The sequence below is a fragment of the Apus apus genome, chromosome Z, assembly GCF_020740795.1.
Source record: "Apus apus isolate bApuApu2 chromosome Z, bApuApu2.pri.cur, whole genome shotgun sequence".
NCBI lineage: Eukaryota > Metazoa > Chordata > Aves > Apodiformes > Apodidae > Apus > Apus apus.
This window is the reverse complement of record NC_067312.1, coordinates 553,874-577,201: the sequence shown is the minus strand read 5'-3', so window position 1 is coordinate 577,201 and position 23,328 is coordinate 553,874.

Sequence of the window (23,328 nt, the reverse complement as noted above, 5' to 3'; positions counted from 1 at the left end):
TCCAGGCTGCACAAGAGAAAGAGAAAAGAAGACTCATTTTTAAAGCTTGACACTTCAAGGTGTTTTTTGTGCGGTGGTTTAGAGAGAGCATCGATACCTGCAAATACCAAAGGTCAAAAAAGAAAAGGCAGAGGAATTTCAAAAAATCAGATGCGCTGGTTTTGCTGTTTACCTCACAAAACATACACTGTCTGATTTGTGGAGAGAGATGGTCAAACGTAGTGAGCTCAGTGTTTGCTGCTGTCTCCTCATTTAATAGAAATGGAAATATACTAAAGCCTGGATTATACCTTAAGCAATTTACCTATAAAAAGTATGTGCCTATTTCCTGCTATATATCTGGATTCATGGACATTAATTGTTTTTTATTTGGCATGATTGCATTTTCATGCAAAAAGATCAATATTTTTTTCATTTATGCAGCATCATTTTTTTGATAATTGAATGTCTGGCCGTGTCCTCGGGTTCTACGTGGAATGGTCGAAAGCTCCTCAGCCCTTCTTCTGCTCCTTCATCCCTGAAGGTTTTGCTGGCCCCAGGTGCCTGCGGGGTGAGGTGGGTCTGAGGAGGGGGGGACGTGGTCCCCTGATGCCCACCCTGGACTGGGAGTGGGTCAGGGGGAGCCACACTGCATGTGGCAGCCAGGGGAGGTGCAGCACAAGGGCCGGGCTGGACACGGGTGGTGATGGAGCAGCTGGAGCCTCCAGAAGGTGCTGGGGAGCGGTGGGGCAACACCTGTGGGACGGACAGACGGTTAGGCAGCTCCTGGCACCGAGGAGCAGAGGTGGAGGAAGGGGCAGGTGGGCTCCATGGGAAGGTATTCCCTGCCCCAGGTGAAGGAGCCTGCCTTAAGGCTGGGGGAAACAAGCCAACCTGGGAGAAGGTGACTGAGACATGGAGTGATGGGCTTGGACATCGTTAATTGCATGTGGGCAATTGTCTCTGAACTGTGACACGAGGTTCTGCCTGGGCTGGTGCAGTGGAGATTGCCCACTAATTAGTGTTATTGGGAGTAAGATACTGGAAATGAGAGGTCACTTGAGGTCTATAGAAAAACCTCTAGAAAAATCATACCAGGCACTTCAAATTTGCTGCTTTCAGTGACATAACACACAGGGACATCTCCCCTGCTTTCCCACCTCACAGCTCCTCACCTGGGGGTTGGTGTGGGACGTGCCAGGCTCTGCTGGTGCTGTGTCCATGGCTCTGGTGGGAAGGAGCAGGAGCTGGGCAGAGGCTTCCTGTCCCACCAGCTGCACAGCCCAGCCAGGTGGCACAGAGAGTGCCCCTGGGTGGTGGGTGGATGTCCCCCTCCAAAGCTGTCCATCCTGCCTGAAGCCAAAGCTCTTTGGAAACACAGCCCACTGAGGTCAGGGTGAGCACCATCCAGTGTATTGACCAAAACTCTTTTCCAAAGAGCATAAAGCTATGGTTATGCACAGCGTGTCTTGCCAACCATCAGCATTCCTTGCAGCTGACTCAGAACTCCATCCACGTGCATCCCACTCCCTCCAGCCTGATGTGCACGGGTGGGTATGGCCAGGGAAGAAGTTCCTCCTGTGTAGAGGCAGCAGAAGGCACAGCCAGGTTTGCTGTCCTGGGCACACAGGAGCTGCAGAGAGCTTGCGATCACCAGGGAGCAGAGAACATATGGAGATGGGCTGGGCAGGAATTCGGTCCCAAACTTCAGTCCAAAGCTTTGCAGAACTGTGGGAATTGTGGGACTTCAACACTCTGAGATACTCTGAAGTACCTGCATTTGTACACTAAGCCTTTCAGATGGTCCTTCCTGCGTTCCAGGGCTTTGAGCAGGCAAGGAAGGAGTGGACATCCGAGAACATCTGTGCCACCATGATCCCATGCCAACTTTTCCCAGCATAACCTGTGGTGAGGGAGGTCAGGAAGTCCCAGGTACCCAGAGCTGGGCAAGGATGGGGCTCCACAGGGGCTCCAGGGCACCCAGGAGAAAGGAGAACAGGGCTTTCTTCCAGGAAGCCCCAAAACTTTCCCAGCGATCAGACTTCTGTCTGAACAAAAAATATCAGTAAAAATCTGCATCAGAGCCTTCAGTGTGATAAATTGACACTTGATGGCAATAGTTGCCTGGAGTGCTCTTTGAACAGGAGGGCTCCTGGGGAACTTCCCTCTCTCTCTGATGTCTGACAATTAAAAATTAATCCTGTATGAAAAATTAAAAGGTGAAACTTTCTGCTGCAGCAGCAGAGCTTTTGGAATGTTGATTTTGTTTTTAGAATGAAGGCTGAATGGCATCTACGGGAAGATCGTTGCTGTTGTTACATTTAGAATATATGATTTTAATTGATTTTTGTAAATTGGAAACCTATTTGCAAAGAACTGGAGTAGCTAAAAACGCGGGGCGGGGGGGTTAGATGTTTGTTTACTGAAGTAGCAGACTTTAAACAGGAATTTATTCCCTCCTGCAGAGCTACTCCCATTTTACAATACAGAGAAAAGAAGACGGATGTTTTCACCAAAGAAGTGACGATGGAATCTGCACAGTTTGTGAGTTTAAATTGGATTTTTTTGAAAAACATCATCACCTTTTTGACATGAGGAGTGTCTCCTGCCCCATGCTGACCAGGTGTGTGTCCTTGTCACTGTCACCACTCGGTGCCACCCTCTTGTGACCAATGTCGTGGGACAGCCAGGGAGTCCCAGGTAGGGCTGGGCACAGGAAAGCTGCTAGACTTTGTTCCCCCTGAGTTGAATCTTCCTCTGCGGGCAAAGCAAACGTTGCTGTCAAGTCTGAGGGGTTTTAGCAAGACTGTTTCTTCTTGCAGGTTTATCCAGGGAGAAGTTGGGTACAGTGCTGGTTTGGTCAGAATTCATGGTCCCACTGCCAGTTTCTTTTGGTTCCAGTTGCTGTCACCATGGCTGCTGGTGGAGCTGGTGCAGGTGGGTTTGATGCATGCCAAGGGACTGGGGTGACACCAGGTATAAGTGTAGCCCAGCTTAGAGCATGAAGGAGATTTATTTAATTTAGGTCTCACTGAAAGAAAAAGTCTTCTCCAGCAGCCTGCAGGGACAAGGAGTAACAGCCAGCCATGAGGTCCAGTGTCATGGTCACCTCAGGTCACAGATGCACCTGGGCAGTCACCCCAGTGATGCACCAGAGCTGAGTCCCCTGGGGATGGGCACGGTGAGGAGGCTCTGGAGGACTGGTGTCACTGCAGGAGGATCGGAAAGGCGGCTTTTGTGGTGTTTCATGACAGGAATTTTATAGGAATGGAACACAAACCAGCACGTAGCCAAACAGAACCTGCTCAGCAATGCACAGCACCACTGCAGAGCTGCAAAAATATGTATTTCTGCTTTAAAGCCAGAGGAGTTATTAAGACAGCTGCAGATTTTCACCTTGTTTCCAGTTTAGACTGAAAGTGGATTAAAATCCGTTTTGGAGCAGTCTCAGGTTTATTGCAGGAACAAGTGCAGCTCTGGCTGCTGCCTGCCCAGCTCGAGGAGGAGAGGAGGAAGGAGGGCAGGAGGACAGGAAGCAGGATGAGCCTCCTGTCAGCCCTGCCAAAACCCCCGTGGCAGGCAGAGCTGTCCCAGTGGAGGGTGTTTTTCCTGGAGGAGGCAGCTCCGTGTAGCCAGGACAGTCAGGGTGACACCAGCAGAGCCCTCCCTGTTGGCCCCAGGGGCAGGGACAGAGCTGAGGGTGTTGGTGGAGAGAGGGTGGGATGCTCAGGTGGGACAGGGGACCCCTCAGCATCCTCCTGAGGTGAAGAGGATGCTGGCCCGACAGCCTTTAATCACAGTTATTTTAGAGAGTGAAGCAGAGCAGAGCAGAGATTAAAAGCAAACCTGACACAAAACCAATCAGAGTTATCAGCAAACCATTAAATTGCTTCCAGAAATAAAACTCGGCAGGGAGGAAGGTGGGATGGAGGGGCCTCCCCTCTCCTGCCATTCCCATCCCCATCCCCAGGGATGCCTCTGTCCTCTCACCAGAGCCTGCGGGACCAGCTCTGGCTGGGCACCAGCACCCCCAGCCCCTTTCCACGTCTCCCTCAGCACAGGAGCAATATCCCTGGCAGGGCTTGCCCCCCAGCTCCTCACCCCAGGCTTGCCCGCCTGCTCCTGCTCCACGGCTGCTGGGAAAGCTGCTGGGAAAGGCCTGGAAAGGAGCTGCTGGAGAAGCGTGTCCCCAGAGCTGCTGCCTGTCCCTTGCAGCGGGAGCAGGGATGGCTTCACACAGCTCCACCATGGCCCAAAAGGAGCAAAGACCAGAATGGGGGAGAGGAGGAAGCTAGAGCACTGAGATCACGGGCTGTTGGAGCCACAGCAGCGCTTGGCTTTCCTGGGAAAGCCTCTGTGAGCCCAGTGATCTTTCCCGGGATGTCAGGTGGCATGCAGATGGGAACACAGGCCCATCGATCTTCACTTGCTTACCAAAAATTGAAAAGGGGGGAGCAAATGCCCTTAAAATTAAAGCATCTCTCCCTGAGCTGTCATTCCCAAGCCTGGGATTGCTTTAAGGGAAGCTCCATGTCCGTGTCCATGCCTGCCACCAGAGCAGGGTCCCCCCCTGGCACTGCCACCACAGCCAGGGCACCCGAGCAGTTGCAGGGGGTGGGCACAGGCAGTGGAGCCCAGAGCCCAGCTCTGTGCAGCCTCCGCGGGAGGGACAGGGCTCCCCCGGCCCCGGGGACCCGGGGGGTGTCACCGGGGCAGCAGCCAGATGAGTTCCCATCAAGTGCAGTGGCTTGGAAAATGGGGAAAGCGGAGGGTCAGGCGCACGCCCTCCCTGGGGAGCGCCTGCCGTGGGCTCCGGCCAGGGCCACCCTGATGACTTGTTTCCCTGACAATTTTCGGGGCTTCTCAGCATTCCAGAGACACCCACCTGCTCACCCCGTGTCACGGGGCTCCCGCTGCCGCAGGGGGAGTCCTCCCTTCCCCAGCCCACGGGTACTTAGCAAAGCCTGCGCGGCCCTCACCGCGGTGGCAGTGAGGGCTCATCGTCCTGGCTGGGAGGCAGCGGTGGCTTCATACCTGCCTGTCACCCCACGTGCAGACCTTCAGCACCCCAGCCCTTGTGACCCCAGAGCCTTTAGAACAAATCCCCTTTCCTGCCACTTCGAGTGGACACTCTGCTACCACGAGGCTGCAGGGAAAGATGTGTAGGAGTAAAAAAAAAGAGATTACACCATCTTTGGCTATTTCAAAAGAGACCAGCCTATAATAGCCACGTGTTTCCAGATTTCTTTTGGGGTTTTCCTTCCAGAGCTTTTACAATCCTCCGCCCAAGCCTGTTGTCACACAGCAGCACACAGGAAGCCCCAGCTCCTCAGCTAGAGGAGCAGGGCTGTGCCAGGAAAGCCCCCTCAAGCACATCCAGGTTGATTTGGCACAAGGTAGGGGCAGTTTGGGATTCTGTAGGTGTGGGACCACAGGAGCCACCTGGTGTGACACCAGCAGCACAGCCTATGAGGTGCCAGGAGCACGGTGTGTGCAGCACCAAGTCCTCAGCTTCCCACTCCCGTCCTCGATCCAGCAGGATCTGAAGTTCCAAACCTTGTTCAGGGAGCAGCTCCAGGCCTGTGGGGCTCAGCCAGACCTGCCCTGCTGTGCCAGCCCCTTGCTCCTAGGTCTTATTTTTGAGAGTCCATCTTGTGAGGCAGCCGACAGGGAAGCTTTCCTGGGCAGCACTTCCCAGGATTTATGGAAGGATTGTTTACCAAGCCAGGGTCCTTCCTTCGGTCCATCCCGAGGGAGGCAGCGCGGGATGCCGAGGTCATGGTTTTCAGGTCAGAGGTCCGAGGCACCAGGGATTAAAAGAGATTAAATATCTTCTTCTCCAAAACTGGAGGTTTGGATAATTAATTGCTCCCTAAACGTGAAAGCTTTCCGTGATTGCCCTCCATATCTGCCAGACTCATTCTCCTGCCCTGGTTATTTGTCTCTGCAGGGGAAAACACACAGGGATGTTAAAAATATTTCTCTTCCTGTACAACATGCTCAGCATTATTTACAACAGGGGCTGACTCTAAAATGTTAAAATCTTGCTAGTTAGGCTTACTTGATTTTCCAGGCAAATCAATACTACGCCTAAAACCAAGAATTCCAGCAAATTCAACCCAAACTGCCACTGCAGAGCAGTGCCCTGTGAAGCGGGGGTGGGAGAGCAGCCAGGGCTGCTTCCAGGGGGTGTGGAGAGGAGCCTCTGGGTACAGAGGATGGCTGGCTCAGGGTGCTGTGCAGTGCAGGAGGGTGTGCTGCCAAACAAAAGGTGGCTACAACAGATCTGAAGATGAGCACGATGCAGCACAGCTCAGATTTACTGCTCCTCCTTCCCCCACCCCTCAGAGACACGCGGTGTTTTGACAAGAGGTGGCTTTTGTCTGCCCACCCTGCTTATGGGCTTCCCCCTTCAGGTTTCCCTCCAGAGCCAGGCAGGGTCATGGAGCCAGGCAGGACGAGGGAGGAGGTCAGGAGATGGAGCTGGACATGGTGATGGAGCCGGGCAGAGCGACCACCCATCCCACCCCTGGGAGCCCCTGGGGCTTCTCCTCCGAGCGTCCTGTCCAGCTCCGCCGGGGATTTAAAGGCGTTGAAATTAATCTGCTGGGTAAAACCTTTTTCTTCACAGCCTTTCATTACTCACCCGCCCTTCCCATATTTCCTGGTTGGAAAATGGATTTTTAAACCTGTCAGATGCGGTTTTGTGGGATTTGTTTTGTGCCTTTTTCTGTCTGTTCTGCTGTGCTGCCAGCAAGGAGGGAGACAATTAACTGATGTTTTGAAAATGCCAGGCACTCATTACTGTACTTAGCTAATAGATGGGAGTTATGTAACCATTGGATGTGCTTCGGGTATTAAATATAGATTTATATTTTGGGATATCAGCTTTCCCAGCAAAGCAGGGGACTGACACGGCTGAAAATTCAGCTCCCAGTCATATAGAAAAGAGGTAGCTGCAAAATGTGGGCCCAGATTTGGAAATATTATAATAATAATAATAATAGCAACCAGCAAAACTGGTGTCCCGAAGCCCTGTTGGCTTTTTGTTCAGCCAGGGCAGCCCAGGCTGGTGTGTTTCTGAGTCAGGGGCTGGCTGGGCAGTGTGCCATGCTCTGCTGTGCTGCAGCCACACCGGTCGAAGCCCAGCACCAGGAGCAGGGCTCTGCCTGCCCACCCCCTGCAGCCACGGCCCCCCTGCCCAGCTGAGGGAACTGGGGGTTCAGCCTGGAGAAGAGGAGGCTGAGGGGAGACCTTCTGGCTCTGCAACTGCCTGAGAGGAGGTTGGAGCCAGGGGGGGTGAGTCTCTTCCCTCAAGGAATAAGAGATAGGACAAGAAGAAATGGCCTCAGGTTGGCCAGGGCGGTTTAGATTGGATCTTGGGAACAATTTCTTCCCCAAAAGGGTTGTCAGGCACTGAAGAGACTGCCCAGGGCAGGGCTGGAGTCCCCATCCCTGGAGGGGTTTCCAAGCTGTGTAGATGTGGTGCTGAGGGACACAGGGCAGGGGTGGCCTTGGCAGGGCTGGGGGAACGGCTGGACTGGATGATCTTAGAGGGCTTTTCCAACCCAAATGACTCAGTGGTTCTCTACATGTCTATGTGACCCACACATGTAAAACACACACGCTGGAAATCTCTGAGGGGGGAGTCTGGGCTCAGGCAGGACAAGGTCCTGCCCTTGGCCTCACCAGAACCCACTGCACCGGCTGGGGCACCTCCAGGCAAGAAGTCACTCCCTGGCATCAATTACTGGCTGATGCAAAAATCCAGGGGTCAGGGGAGGAAAAACTTCCAGGAAAGGAGGCATTGGAGCCCCCGGGGAGGGATGTGGTGGGAGGGGGGGAGGCTGTCGCTTCCTAACGAAGCAGGAGCAATTAGTGGCTGTCGCTGACGGGAAGGGCGGCTGCTCTGCCAAGCTGGCGCGGGGTCAAGAGGCTGTAATTTGGCAGGAGTGGGAAGCCATTCCCTGAGGAAGCTGCTGGGGGGCCGAGTGGACCCCAGAGGGTGCACAGGGATGGGATGGATCCCAGAGGGGATGGAGGGATGGAGTGGATTCAGGAAGATGTGGAGGGATGGAGTGGACCCCAGAGGGTGCAAAGGGACCAAGTGGATCCTACAGGGTGTGGAGAGACTGCGTGGATCCCAGAGGATGGGGTTTTACAGTTTCATTTTAACTCTGTTGTACTTCTGCAAAGTAAAGCTGTATTTGCATTTTCCAGAGCAGAAAAAAAAAAAAAAAAAAAAAAAGAGCCCAGGTTTCTAGGCAGAAGCAGCTGAGGGGCTCTGGCCAAGCTCTGCTGCTTTCCTGCAGCCCTTGCCATGGAGCCCTGTCCAGGGGGGGGCTGGGACACCCCCCATGGGGACCAGGCCACCCCCAGGCTGAGCTGCTTTCCTTCAGTTTACAATCCAGAGCACGAAGTAGACCCAAGGTTTATTTATTTTAACAGCCCTAGAGGAAGGGTGGGTGGTGTGGAGCATCCCCCGGGCTTGGCTACCACAAAGTCAAGGCATCAAAAGCACCTGAGCGAGTTTTAACCTAATGATCATACTTCTGGCACAGCCTGATGAACACGTTACTGCCTGCTTACTGGTGTAGGTGGGAGAGGGAGCCCAAATGCTGGGCAGGAGCAGTCAGAATTGGGCAAACCACCAGTGATCAGGAACTATTTGTTCAGCTTTGCTGACCTCGCTGGTGCAGCCCGGTGTGATGCTCTGGGCAGAGATTCAGGGACGAGCTCCAGAAGGGCAAAGGAGTCAGGAACCCTTGTCAGGTCTCACCTTGTCTGGGCAAAGAAAGAGCAGATGTTTTCTAGCACAACCTGAGATTTAAGAATCATTAAAGCAAATTAAATATATAGAGATAGATAGATCTTGGATGGTAAATCAGCAAACTGGAGCTTGCATGAATGGGATGCACCCGCCCCCAGCTGTACGTAGGGAGCAGGATGTAGGGCTGTGCACACAGCTGTGCATTCCTGGCAGGAGGAATACCAGGCTTGGCAGGGATCCCCACGTGCAGTGCAGGGATTCTGGGAGTGTCAGGAGGGGCAGCTGCTGTGCCCTCAGCCTCAGCTCTCCTGGGGAGAAGGCTGAGCCCCCACACTGGTCCTGCAACTGGATCAGGTTGCTCAGAGCCCCATCTAACCTGACCTGGAGTGTTCCCAGCATGGTGCTGTGTCTTTGGCCTTGTTTTAACTGCACTTCAGCTACACCCCAAACTCTGCAGGTTGCCATGTGCTCTACTTATAGTCTCATTTTCTGCCCTAGGTAAATGTATTCTGCAAAGAGCTGTCAGCAGGGAGTGGCATCCAAGCACCCTCTCCCTCCACTGGAGGTGTGACTGTCAGGCCAGGGTAGTGCTGTCTCTCCATGTCCATCTCCAGGGTCTAGGAGTTCCCAGCCTGGAAAGGGCTCCAGGGCTGCTCCAGGGGAGAAGCAAATGATGGTTCTGCTCGTTTTCCATAGAGAGAAATCTATACACACACACTGACATTTTTAGGCCACGCTATTTTTGCCTTGTGAGTGGGCTGGAAAAATCAGAGTGGCTTTCAAGAAATGAAAGCACCTTATTTATTCTGAGAAAATAGCTCTTGCTGATTATCTGCAAGCTTTTCCACAGTGTCTCTCATGACATAAGAGTTAATCCCACGAGATGGAAGGTTAAAAGGACAGGTTTAGTGGAGAAGGCTGAGGATGCTCTGGTGGAGTTCTACACAACCACAGTGGGTTCTGCAACAGAAAACCTCTTGCTGCTGCTGAATGTGGTGAGGTCTTGTGGTGCTATAAAATGGTTACCCTGAAGAGTAACCACCCCAAAGCTGGAGTTCAGGAGCAAAGAATCACAGAATCACAGAATCATCATGCTTGGAAAGGACCTCTGAGGTCACAGAGTCCAACCATCCACACAAAGCAAAAAACCCAACAAACAATCACACACACACCCCACCAAAAAAACACCCACAAAACCCCAACCTCAGCCAGTGGAGTATGGCCTGAAGTGCCACATCTACACATTTCTTGAAATCCTCCAGGGATGGTGACTCCACCACCTCTCTGGGCAGCCTGTCCCATCCTGACTGCTCTTTCAGTACAGAAATTCTTCCTAATATCCAATCTGACCCTCCCCTGCTGCAGCTTCAGGCCATTTCCTCTGGTCCTGTTGTTATTCACTTGAGAGGTCAGTTCCCACCTCCCTACAACGTCCTTTCAGGCAGGTGTAGAGAGCAATGAGGTCTCCCCTCAGCCTCCTCTTCTCCAAACTAAACATCCCCACCTCCCTCAGCCGCTCCTCGTATGACTTGTTCTCCAGACCCTCCCCCAGCTTTGTTGCCCTTCTCTGGACACTCCAGCCCCTCACCATCCTTCTTACAGTGAGGGGCCCAGAACTGACCCCAGTGCTCGAGGCGCAGCCCCACCAGTGCCCAGGGGCATCATCACTTCCCTACTCCATAGCATGAGGAGTGATAAAAACGTTCTCCAGAGGGAACTAACTGGGGATTTAGCTGGGCAATTGGTAACAGACAAAGGGGCAAAAGGCAGAAAACAAATTACCCCAAACTTCCCCTCCTTATACTTCATTTGCTCCAGACTTTGCAAAATTTCTCCTGTGCATTGATTTTTTTTTCATTTGATTATTATTTTTATTTTTTTTCAATGCATGAAATTCCATGAAGTTTATGACAGTTCTGGGAAGTGAGAAATGGCTTGGATGGCCCCTCTCTGGAGACATATATACAGCGAGGGGGGGTTTAGCTCTTCCAGACTTCTCACGACGAGGAGACAAACTGACTGCGGCGTGGAGAGGCTCCCAGACTTTCTTGTTCTTTTCTCTTCCCTTTTTTTTCTTTTTCTTTTTTTTTTTTTTTTTTCAGTGAGGATAATAATAACAGTGTCAAGGACACCATTCAAGCTGATGCCTGGAGAGCTATTCAGTATAGACCTATTTACGGCCATTATAAAATGCCTGTGGATAGTTCAATGACCGATTTTCAAGAGTCTTTTTCTACCTTTTGAAGGATCAGGAAAATCTATCAAACCAGAGAAATTAAGCTGTTTTTCTTCAGGTGGAAGAGAAACAGAGTAGGGAGCTTCTCACATTAAAATGCTGCCGTAGATGCCCGATGAATGAAAAATTGCTCTGCATGATGATGAGCCGGGAGACGGATTTTGAAATGGCTCAAACCTGCTCCTCATGGCTGGGGGATTTGAGGTGACCTGCCTGCCTTGGGCTGAGGGCAGCTGGGAGATCTCCCTCCTCCGAGTGGCTGGGAACAAGATTCCCTGCTCCTGCTGCCCATTCCAGCAGGCAGGGAGCAGGTAACAAGGGGTGCAGGCAGGGAGCAGGCAACATGGGGTGCAGGCAGGGAGCAGGTAGCACTCAGGGGGTGCAGGCAGGGAGCAGGTAGCACTTAGGGGGTGCAGGCAGGGAGCAGGCAGGGAGCAGGTAGCACTCAGGGGGTGCAGGCAGGGAGCAGGCAGGGAGCAGGTAGCACTCAGGGAGTGCAGGCAGGGAGCAGGTAGCACTCAGGGGGTGCAGGCAGGGAGCAGGTAGCACTTAGGGGGTGCAGGCAGGCACAGGCTGAGCTTCGAACAAGCACCAAAAGTGAAGCCCCCCAGCTCTCAGCTCGTGCTGCCAGCCACTAACGTGTGTCTTGAAAACCTCCCAAGGAGCAGTTTGCTGCAGAAAGCTGGAGGCTGGGTAAGGTGTGTTAATTACTGGGGCGATAAAAGTTGGTCGATTTGCTAAACAAACAATGCTCTGTGCTCCAACAGGCTCCCATCACCACTTTGTTACCAAACGTTTGCCCTCCTGCCATCCCCAGCCATAAATGAAAGCCTTTTTTTTTTTCCCTCAATGCCTGAAGTCACATTTAATTGAGTGGGAAAGACATTTCTTTGTTGCCCTTGGCAGGGTCTGGCTCCCACCCTGCCTGGGCACGGGGTGATGCTCTGCCCAGGGCAGAGGGTGGGGGGGTCTCTGTGCAAGGGCCTGAAGGACATGTTATTCCTTTTAATGTTTGCAGCACACCAGTCAACGTTCAGGTTTCTTGTCTGGCCAAAAATCTGAAATTCCCCTTCCTGGTTTCAGGCCCTGGTGTGCCAGGTCCTGTTGCTGTGTCTCCTTCCAGCCTCACCCCACATGGCAGGTTTCCTTGTTCTGTGCTTTATGAGGGGCTGGGATCGATTGTGTCTCTCACAAACCAGCAACACGTACAATGTGAATATTAATAAATAATGACGTTTGGATGGAGGGGATTTGGATCTGCCACATGCTCTTTGGGTAGAATTCTTTTCTTCAAACATCAGCCTTTGCATGTGCCACTCCTGCATTTTCTTTTCTGCTGCGGAGGATGCTGCTTCCCGTTAGGCTGTGTCTAGGAAACCTTTCCAGGGCATTCCTGTGGGACGAGAACTTGGACGGTGCATTTCCACATGACATCAGGCTGGAAGTGCTCCAGGATGAGCTGTGGATCGTGGCTCGGGGGGCAGGGCAGGGGGGTCCCACTGTGGTGAGGTTGGGGAGCCACCAGCCTGGGCCACGGGAATGCTGGGGGGCTGCTGGGACCGGGCTGGTTGCCCAAACACTGGCAGGGCAAGGGATGGGGTGACTGTCACCCCCCGGGGTAGGTGCCCCTGGTGCAGGAGGTGCCTGTGGGAGGTGCTGCCTGTGTCCTGCCCCCACCACTGCCTGCACCAGGTGCCCAAGGGACAGGGAGCATCTCGTGGGCCAGCAGGACCACGGGCTTCACTGGGTTTGTCCAGGGCTGCTCCCATGGAAAGTGGGCAAGGATGGGTCTGAACTAGGCTGGATCTCCCATTGTCCTGCAGGACCAGTCCGAGAATGAAGTGTTCCTGGTCCCACTGGAGAAGTCTGATGTGCCCCTCACACCAGGATCCTGCCCAGGGACTGCTGACCCAGCCTGAGAGCTGTCCTCAAGGTCACTGAAAGGCTTTAACTTCAGGCAAGGTGAGGCCAGATTGTGATGAGATCTTAGAAGAAATTCTGGGCTGTGAGGGTGGTGAGACCCTGGCCCAGGTTGCCCAGAGAAGCTGTGGCTGCCCCATCCCTGGCAGTGTTGAAGGGCAGGTTGGATGGGGCTTGGAGCAGCCTGGGCTGATGGAAGAGTTCACCATCCCTGGAGGTGGTGAAGAGTCATATGGACGTGGTGCTTGGGAACATGGTTTAGCACTGGACTGGGTAGAGCTGGTTAATGGTTGGCAGAGTTAGGTTGTGGTTGGACTCTACAATCTTGAAGGTCTTCTCTAACCAGAATGATTCTGTGATTTTGTGATTCTGTGATGTCCTTCCCATGCAGGGGGGTGGGACTAGATGAGCTTTAAGGTCCCGTCCAACCCGCACCAGTCTGGGATCCTGTGAGCGATCTCTGCCCAACAGCTGGAGAAACTGAGGCACGGGGCAGGGCTCTGGCTTTCCTGGGGGCGAGGGGAGGGGCTGAAAAACCCTCTCAGGGAGCTCCTCTGCACCAGCTCTGCCCTCAGTCCCCTGCAGGACGCTCGGGGGGCCGAGGGCTGCTGCGGGGCAGGGGTGTTCTGGGGGCTGCCAGGAGCCTGGGGGGCTGCTGCGGGTCCCCGCGGGCAGCAGCTGCCGGCTCCCGTGGGAACGGGCACCGGGCGTGCGGCCGCACCCCCCGCACCCCCGCAACCCCTCACCCCTCCCCGCATCCCCCCGGCTCCCCGCCCCGCTCCCCGCACCCCCGCTCCCGCACAGCCCCCGCCCCGCTCCCCGCACCCCCGCTCCCCGCACCGCCGCCCTCCCCTCGCCTGACTTTGCTCTTTGTTAAAAGACACACACTCGAGGAGATGCAGCCGCTCTTTGTACCAGCGATTTGAATTTGACCCTTTCCAACACCAAAAATCAATACTCCCGTGGAGAAGCAGTGGGTGCTATTTTTCTAAGCCCTGTTTACAGCAGTGCAGCCCGTTCAGGCAGATGTTATCTGCTCCCCAGCCCGCTGCATACTTTACCAAATTTTACAAAGCATTTTCTGAGCACATAATGACAGTATTATCTTTGTCCACCTGCTGAGAACAGCAGCGGGCTCACAATAAATATCTGCTTCCAAGACGTAGAAGTAAGAGTCCATCTTATCTGTCCAGATGGGGGAAGGAAGGAAAAAAAAAAGAAAAAAGAAAAAAAAAAAAAAGCCCCTAATTTACATCCCAGAAAGCACTGGGGTGTGACAAAGGTCATGGGCTGACACTGTACCCTCAACTGGGATGAAAAATATATGAGCCAGGGCTGCATTGTTGGAAGGGGAGAGAACTGACTGCTGCTCTCCCAGCCAGGGATGCCACCCCAGCCCCCTGTGCCCCCCCATGGCATTCCCTGGCCAGTGACAGGCAGGGGACCACTGGCCTCACTCAGGATGTGTCCCCATGGCCAGGGGGGCCATGTCAGCAACAGGGAGAGTGCTGCAACCATCAAGACAGAAGGGAAAAAAAAAGTGAAAAAGGCAGAAAAGTCACCAGGGTGAAGGGCTTGACCCAGCCAAGGCTCCTCCAGAGCACAGTGGGGTGGGGAGCACCCCATGTGTCCCTCCAGATGGTCCCTCCCCACATTCCATGTTTGCAGAGGCCCTTTCCCTGAGGATCTCAGGATGCCTCTGCACGCCAGTGGCAGTGGAACACAGAGCAGACCCACATTTCTGGGTACCAGGTGAGCTGTGGGGCCTGCCCCTGCCTCTCTGGCCAAAGGCTGGCCTGCCCCACAGACCCACCCCTCCTCACAGCAGTGCCAAGGTATGTTTTGGGTGGGACGTTTCCCTTTTTGGGGAACTGAGCTAATGAGGCAACTCCAGGCAGCTTCCCCCAGCATCCTCCCTCCCCCGGAGCCAGGCCCAGTTGCTCTGCCTGAGCCGGGCAGCAGCAGCCTGCTACAGCACAGCCAGGTTCCTGGCATTCGTCCTTAGATTAAGAAATGCATCCCTGGAATTAGCAAAGGCGTGTGTGATGCCAGGGCAGCAGGCACAGCTCCCGTGGAGCTGGGAATGCCGGAGGGGCGGTGGGTGCTGGAGCATCACTGCAGGAACGCGTCCCACCACCCCATTAAAAATGACAAAAGGACAAAGAAAAATGAGCAGGGAGTCAGGGGGGAATATAAAATCATTAACAAAACTGCTCATACAGTGGGAGAAATGTCGATATGGACGCTGAACTAATGGGCCAGACTCCTCCAAAATTTTATTATCTCCCAACTTTTAAATAATGCATGGCATTCAGATCGCTGGTGTCCCTCCTGACATTAATCTCTAATCTTCCAATTTGGCACAAGGAAAGTGGTAAATCAGAGATACTGACCCTTGTCTACACGTCTTGCAGGCAGTAATTGATCAAAGATTTATTTATTAGCCAAGCCATGATTGATTTATAGGAGTTTTGCTTGATGGAGTTAATTACAAACAGTAAGTTCCTGTCTGGGCTGCCTGGGAAGCACAGCAGCCAGGTCCTGCTGCTGCCATTCAGGGGGTGATAACACCAGCAGAGATAAGATACCAGCTTGAGCCTGGGTCACCCCAAGGTTTGGGGTTACCTGCAGAAGATAAAATAGTTATCACCATCAATAATCAACCTGACGTGGAGCAGGAAGGTTCAGTGGAGGCAGAATTAAAGCCTGACTTCCTTGGGATGGGCTGGGTCAAGGCTCTGGTTTCCAACAGCAGGAGGAGGTGGTTAAAGGGTGACTTATTCATGGTGCTGCAAAAGGAAAAAAACACCTCAGTGAGGTTATTCTATTCTGCAGGAAAAATCCGTCCCCAGTTCCCTTGAGTGTTGTTTTCAGCCCAGGAAGCTGGTTGAGAAGCCAGCACGGGCAGGCATGTCCAGCAGCAGCGCGTCCCTCAGCTCCCTCCAGACCCCACCAGGCCAGTGGACAGCAAGGGCAGGGCCTGTCCCAGGCAGCTTTGGGTCTCCTCGCCCACTTCAGGGCCACCCGGGTTTCCAGGGGACATTCTGTGTGTCCTGGCACAGAGGGGAGCCCCGCTGGGACTGGGGCACCGTCCCAGGGCCCACCAGCAGCAGCCAGGAGGATGCTCCCACACCAGCCCTGGGCAGGCCCCCTTCCTGGGAAAGGGAGGCAGAAGGTGAACTCACAGGGACCACCTTGTTCCTGAGCCAACGCACATCTAAAATATTCATTTGGGGCTGGGATTTTCATGATCTTGTGGGAGCCAGGCACTTAACCCAAGTGAAACGCTGGCAGCTTTGACATCTAAAAGCTCTTTTAAAAATCCTAGTCTTAATTGTTTGGATTTTTATTTTTTTTTTCCCCTACCTCCCAGCTGTAGTTCAGGCTTCCAGCCTTTTCCAAACAAGTTTATCCATCCTTAATTACCACTAAGAAAGTGACCCCGCACCAGCCCTGCCGCTGCGCTCCTCTTGGCTGACAGACAAGTGCCAGCCTGGCGAGAGCTACTAATTAGGAATTGATAAATATAAGTGTGCTGTCTTCCCCGAGCAGCCTCCTGCTTGATGACAGTAATTAATTGTCCATTGATCCCCCCAGGCTGACGGGCAGTTGGCCGAGGCGCTCCGAGCTGGAGGTGGGCGCTGCCGGTGGGGACGGCCGGGGGGTCACAGTGTCAGAGCCCCACAGAGGAGCAGGGACACCAGCCCTGCCTGCCGGGGCTGTCTGGAAATGGCCTTCACCAGAAGAGCGTGGGCAAGGTAAGGACACCAAGGACCAGCCAGAGGAGGCCAGGAGGAGATCCGGGGCCAGAGGCCAGTGCTGGGTCTGAGGGAGCTGGGGGTGTCCAGCCTGGAGCAAAGGAGGCTGAGGGGAGACCTGCTGGCTCTGCAGCTGCCTGAGAGGAGGTTGGAGCCAGGGGGGTCGGGCTCTGCTCCCCAGGAACAAGGGATGGGACAAGAGGAGATGGGCTGCAGTGGTGCCAGGGGAGGCTGAGATGGGATCTTGGGCAGCATTTCTTGCTGGCAAGGGTTGTCAGGCCCTGGCCCAGGCTGCCCAGGGCAGGGCTGGAGTCCCCATCCCTGGAGGGGTTTCCAAGCCGTGTAGATGTGGTGCTGAGGGACATGGGGCAGGGGTGGCCTGGGCAGGGCTGGGGGAACGGTTGGACTGGATGATCTTAAAAGTCTTCTCCAACCAAAATGTTTCTGTGCTTCTATGATCCCCTTGCAGAATGTCCAAGGGGACTCCCACAGCTTGGTCACTCAGCCCAGGTGTCATCTTCAAGCTGGAACTGAATACTTGGCTTAATTCTTCACCTTCCTTCTAGTCTTTCATCACTGCGTGTATTGAAACAATGAGAAATACAAACCATGCCAAACTTGAAGAGAGATACTGGGAAGGATGAAAAAGGCCCTGGCCCAGCAGATGTTGATGTTCTTGGTACGTGTGAGCAGTCCCAGCAAGTCCTGGTGGGCTTGTGGGCTCTGGACCTGCCACGATGAGAGGGAGGATGTGGGCAGAGGAGCTGTTCTGTGCCTGCTGCAGGCTGGGGACCTCTGCCTTCAGCAACAGCAAAAATAGGCCTAAAATGCTGGACTGAAAATAGGTTCATGTTTTGTCAAATCCCAAACACAATTTTTCCAGGAGCAAAAACAGTCAAGCCACTTTAAAAAAAACCAAACACACCCAAACAACAGCATAACTAGATCTTTAAATTCCATCTCCCAAGGCAAAAACCTTGGATGTCAAGTGTCAGTCCTGAGGATTTTTTGGATGCTCATTATCACCCTATAAACTCCCTGTGAGAGGGGCTGTTTCCTGCCCAGGCAGGGGGTTTGTCATGGAAAAGCTGAGCCAGGAGTTGGGAAACCATCCCAGCATGTGGCTTCTGGGGACTCTGTCATGCTCAGGGCTGGCTCAGCTGGGCAGTGGCTCTGGAGTGTGCACAGTCCTTTCCAGAAGGACTTTGTGCTTCCACCCTGGGCCCAGCACCTCTCACCACAGCTGCACCACTCAGGGGCTTCACCTTGGGACCATCCAAAACGTGCCCCAGGCCTGGGTCCATCTCCTCCTGCAGCTCTTGGGGGATGTCACTCGCTCTGGTTTTTATTACTTGTCTTCCTCTTTTTTTCCTCCTTTTTGGGTCAGGCTCCCCAGCTCCGAGCTGTTTGATGACACCCTGGGGAGCCTTTTGTTCTGAATAGGTGAAGAATTGTACCCACAAAAAGAGCTCCCCCTCCGATCAATGCCCTCTAACAACTTTATTGATTAGCTGCAGCAACATTTTTCATTTATTAATTATGAAGAAGATGTTCCAGTGATTTCTGAAAGTTACCTGCTGTGTTTCCCCCCTGCAGCCCTGATGGCCCAGCCAGGGTGCCTGTGGAGCTGCAGGCAGGCTCTGCAGGGATGGACACCCCTCCAGCACACAGACCTGCTCTATGGGACCACAGCATCCTCGTCCCCCAAGAACAACAATGGCTTCAGGTGCTTCTCAGCCTGGTGTGAGTTATTTCACGGCCAGCAGGGTGAGGGAAGGGATTGTCCTCCTCTCCTTTGCTCTGGTGAGATGCCCCCTGCAGTGGTGGGTCTAGTGCTGATGTCTCCAACACAAGAAGGACATGGAGCTGTTGGAGCAAGTCCAGAGGAGGCCACAGAGATGATGGGAGGGCTGGAGCAGCTCTGCTCTGGAGACAGGCTGGGAGAGCTGGGGAAGGACTTCTGACAAGAGCATGGAGTGACAGGATGAGAGGGGACAGTTTCAAGCTGAAAGAGGGGAGATGGAGATGAGATCTGAGGAAGAAATTACGTGCTATGAGGGTTGTGAGACACTGGCCCAGGTTGCCCAGAGAAGCTGTGGCTGCCCTGCTTTGGGGTGGAGTCTCCCCAGTTGTCTCTTTGGCCCAGGTCTTCTACACACCAGACAAACAGGATGTTTCCATCACTGTTGTTGTTGGGATTTACTGATACCAGGGATGACAACTCCCCGTGCAAGGTCAGGATGTCATTTCCACACAGTGAAGGGAGGCCTGCTTTGCACACCCCAAGTGAGTGTTCCCACCCATCCTTTGCTGCAGGTCTTTGTCAAGCACCATAGAGCAGAGCAGTTTGGGTTAGATCAAGCTGGATCAAGCACCATGCCCAGCTCCAGCCTGGCAAGGAGCTTCTCTGACCGGGGGGGGAACACACAGCCCCCCCGAAACCTCAGCATCACCCCACAAAACCCATCCCCAACATCACCAGGGCTCGAGGCCGTTCAGAACCCATGCTCACTCCTTAAATTGAGAGAAGGATCAATAGAGGGCAAGGAAGCCCTGGAGCAAGCTGGAAGGAGGAGTGAGGAAGGAAAAAGAAGGTCAGAAAGGGGGTAATTAAAGAAACGCAGCAAAGAGAAGTTATACAAGAGAGGATTAGAAATGTACAATCCGTGTCAGTACCTGGGAACATAAATCACATGGAGCTGGAAGGAGATTGCCCAGTGCTGAAGGAAACCGAGGGGTGATAGTGGACTGATTATGAGTTTGAAATATGGCATGTTGGCAAAAAAATCTGCCATGATTTATCTTCTGTCACCAGCTATCCCAGGAAGGTGGCAGGCCTTCCCCATACGGCTCTTCCGAGACTGAAACTCCAGCCCTGCATTGATTTCTGACTCCACCACTCTGTGCTCAGCTGAAGATGGTAACAAATAACACAGAGAAGAGAAGGAAAAATTAGGAAATCAAAAAGGAGATTACAGTCTTGGGAAAACAAAGGTATCGAGCTCTCCCCCACACACAGGGGATGGAGGAGAGGCAGAGATTTGGGGACTGGTTTGCAACTGACATCCCTACAGACAGACATAACCCAGGTGATTACCCAGAAGGAGCGTTTGCCGTGAGTATAAAAAGGCTTAATAACTCCATTTTGCAGTCCTACCCAATCCCACTCATGACTGCCAGTCCAGAGGGAAGTCCAAGGTACAAATCTATACTTTTTGCAAATCTCTATACCTAAAAATAAAGCCAGAGTTAAACGTGAAGGCGGAATGAACACGTGCTGTGCAGTAATTGCCAACCTGAGGCACAAGCCGGCTCTGCTGGCAGCTCCTCAGCAGGGCCTGGGGGCTGGGCTGCACAGGGAGGACCTGGGGGGGCTTTAGGTGCTGCAGGGACATGGGGGGACCAGGCAGGAGCTGGGAAAAGCTTTGCTGGCAAGAAGCATAAACCAAAAATACACAGTGGCAGGAATAAAGCTGAGAGTGGGGAAAATGGAGACCCTGATCGATACCTGGAGACCTGGAACAAAAAGAGAACTGGGAACAATTTTTATTCCTGACCTCCACAACCAGAGGGCCTGAACTGAAAACCTGTTTTCTCTCAGAGAAAGTGTAGACATAGTCAAAAAATGAACCGGACTTCAATGAGGGCATGGACTGCAAGCCCTCCTGAGCCCTGCAGCACGCCAGGAGTCACGGTGCTGAAACATCACATCGGGGTGATGTTCATAACATTCATTCTCATAAAATTATAGACAGAGCTCCAGTGCTCAGAGTGGTCACAGCTTGTGTGTGGTTCATCACCATGAGCCGGGGGGGGTCCGTGAGGTCCTGAGCATCACCAAACATGGCAGGCAGGGAATGGTGCTTTTCCACCTCTCCCACAGCAAGAATTGGGGGCCTCAAACAAACCCAGTGGGGCAGAGCTCAGACCAGGAGGAGGTGTGTCTGGTGACTCAGTGCAGGACTTGTAACTTGGGGTCCATCAGACCCCACACTGGTGGCCAGCTCCAGACCTCCTGCTACAGGACCCCACAGCCTCACCAGGAGACCTGCACCGGTGCTCAGCTGTCCTCACTGTTCTGAAAATTCCCCACATTTCCCAGAAGATCAACCTAAATCTTCATTAGCAGCAAGGCAGCACCTCAGTTTCTGTGCTGTCCTACTTCCTTGCTGGCTCCATCTGGGTGACAAGGTCAAGGGACCAGCTCACCCAGCATCACCGAGGGCCTTGTTGGCACAGCCAGGATTAGTGCCGGGAATCCCAGGGTTCATGATCTTCTCCTGAACCAGCCGAAGAGCGGGACTCCTGCTGGAAAACAGATGGCAAGGAAAAATGATTGGAGGAGATTAATAATAATACTGATAGAAAACTAGATCGAAGGGATCAGGGCATAACAGAGGGGCTGAACAATAATTTGATGCCTCTGCGGTAAATGAAGAGGACAGATGCTTGCTTCAGTGTGGGGATTAGAGTTTGTAGGCCAAAGAAGATAAGAAATGGAATTATTACAGTATTATAGTGCTGGTCCCCCGTGGACAAGCAGTTTAGGAAGACCCTGGTGAGTAAGAGCAGGGACAAAGTGACAGGTCCCCAGGAAAGGCAGGGGTGAGGGGGTCTGAGTTCCTAAACCCCATCAGTGACAAGGAACCATGACTGGCAGCGCCCGCTCCTGTTGCCTGGGATGCTCAGGATGCTCCGTGCTGGGAAATGCAGAGGGGCAGCAGAAGCCTCTGTTCTCAGGGCTCTGCTCCCAACAACTGCCCGTGGGCAGCACCCAGACACCTTCTCGCCTCCTGCTGCCCGGGGTTTTGTGCAAGGATTTGCCAGAAAATCTCCCCGAGCTGTGACCTGGGTCCCCAAATCCACCTGGTGACACACACTGCGCCTGCCATCCCAAGTTGGGGTTGTTTCATTGTTTATTTTTTCAGGGTGGTTTATTCACTGAGTGATTTGAAGGCTTATGCAAATAGGACAATATTAAATAAGGTGAGAGGGGTACCTTAGTCCAGTGCACACTCACTCTTCAAGGGTTGCCCGTGGCACTGGGAAAGGGTCCTTTTGCCCCAGTTTTTGAGGTAAGTTCAGCACAACATACCTCTTTTCTTCTTTCTGTCTGGCTCTTGCAGTATTCAGGCTTTGGCCTTTGGTGAAAGTTATGTCATTTCAGTGGGATGGTGTAAGGATATTGACTGTAGGGCAGATGCAGGAGCACCTTACCTGTCTAACTGAGCCGGGGGGGATGCCCAAAGCCCCCCAGCCCCAGCAGGAGCAGGTGATGGTGCCAAAGGAGTTGCAGCCCTGGCACAGCTTTGGGCAAGCTGCAGGAACCCCCTGCAAAGTGAGCTTCCTGGGAACACCTTTACCCTGTCCCCAGCCTTTACTCTCAGAGAGGTGCCCTAAGGAAATCCATTCTTTGGATTTTCCACTGTTTTCCTTGCTTTTGTCACAGTCTTTGGGCACAGCAATGGCCTAAGTGGCCCCACTGCCCAGGTGGGAAGGCAGCCCCAAGCCTGGCAGCTTGCTCCCAGGGTGCCCCCCAGCAGTGGAGGTCGGGGGGGTGGTCAGCAACGCAGCCCCTCTTGCCTGCCATACCAGCCAGGTTGGTGCTGCCCCGGAGATCCAGAGGGACAAGTGTTTAATCCCTCTCTTGTTCTCCTCGTTGGCTCCCTGCTCATTGTTAGTCTAATTGGTACATGGAGGTTTATGATAAAGATCAAGCCCACCGGGTAATGGCAAGCACTGGAGCTGCCCGGGGTTCATTTGCTGCCGTTCCTGTGTTTATTATTGCTGGAATTAAATAGTTTCCCGTGGAGAAATGGCTAATGATGTCACCAAAAGAGGAGGAGGGAGGAGGCAATCACAGCCCCTCCTGACCTGGCTGCTGCGGGTTTGCTGGGTGAGATGCCGAGGGCGCCGGGATGCGGAGCTGGGAGGGGAGAGGGACGTGCCTCATGGGGGGAGACCCTCCTCTTCACCCACAAATATCTAAAAACTATTAATTTCGAGCAGCAGCTGGGAAGAAATACATGAGAGGGAAATTGATTTCTATTTAAATGGTATGTTTTCATCACCTTTTTTCGGAGCATGAACATTCATCTTTGAGTACCTGTGTTAATTGATTTCAAATGCAATTCAACACAATCACTGTAGAATAATAAATCCAGGGATGAGGAAGTAAAAGGAGGCAATCAGTGTGGCTGGGGAGGAGGATGAGCTGCCGTGGGGCAGCCCCCAGCCCCCTGGCAGAGCCAGTCCCCAGGCCAGCATCTCCCCAGCAGGTACCTCAGCCTGTTGGCAGGTAGAAGGGAGGCAGCCAGCCCACAAGAGGTGGGGTCAATCCCATTAGAGGAGTCATTTGGGGATTTACAGCTAAGACGAAGGGTCCTGCTAATCCATGTAAAGCCTCAGAGAGAGATTACCCGGGTGGTGGGGCACAGGGCTCAAACCAGGGAGTGGAGCCCAAGCAGTGCATGTGCCGGGGCCAGCTGAGCATCCCTGGGTACCACAGCTCCCGGCCAGGAAAGCAGGAATTGCCAGGGCTGGGAGAGGGCCTGGCTCTGCAGGAAGGCAGAGGGGACCAGCCAGTGACAGAGGGCTGCCCTAGGGCCAGCAAGAACGTGACTCTTCGTTTAGGGGGGTGTTGTGCACTCCCACACACTCCCTGG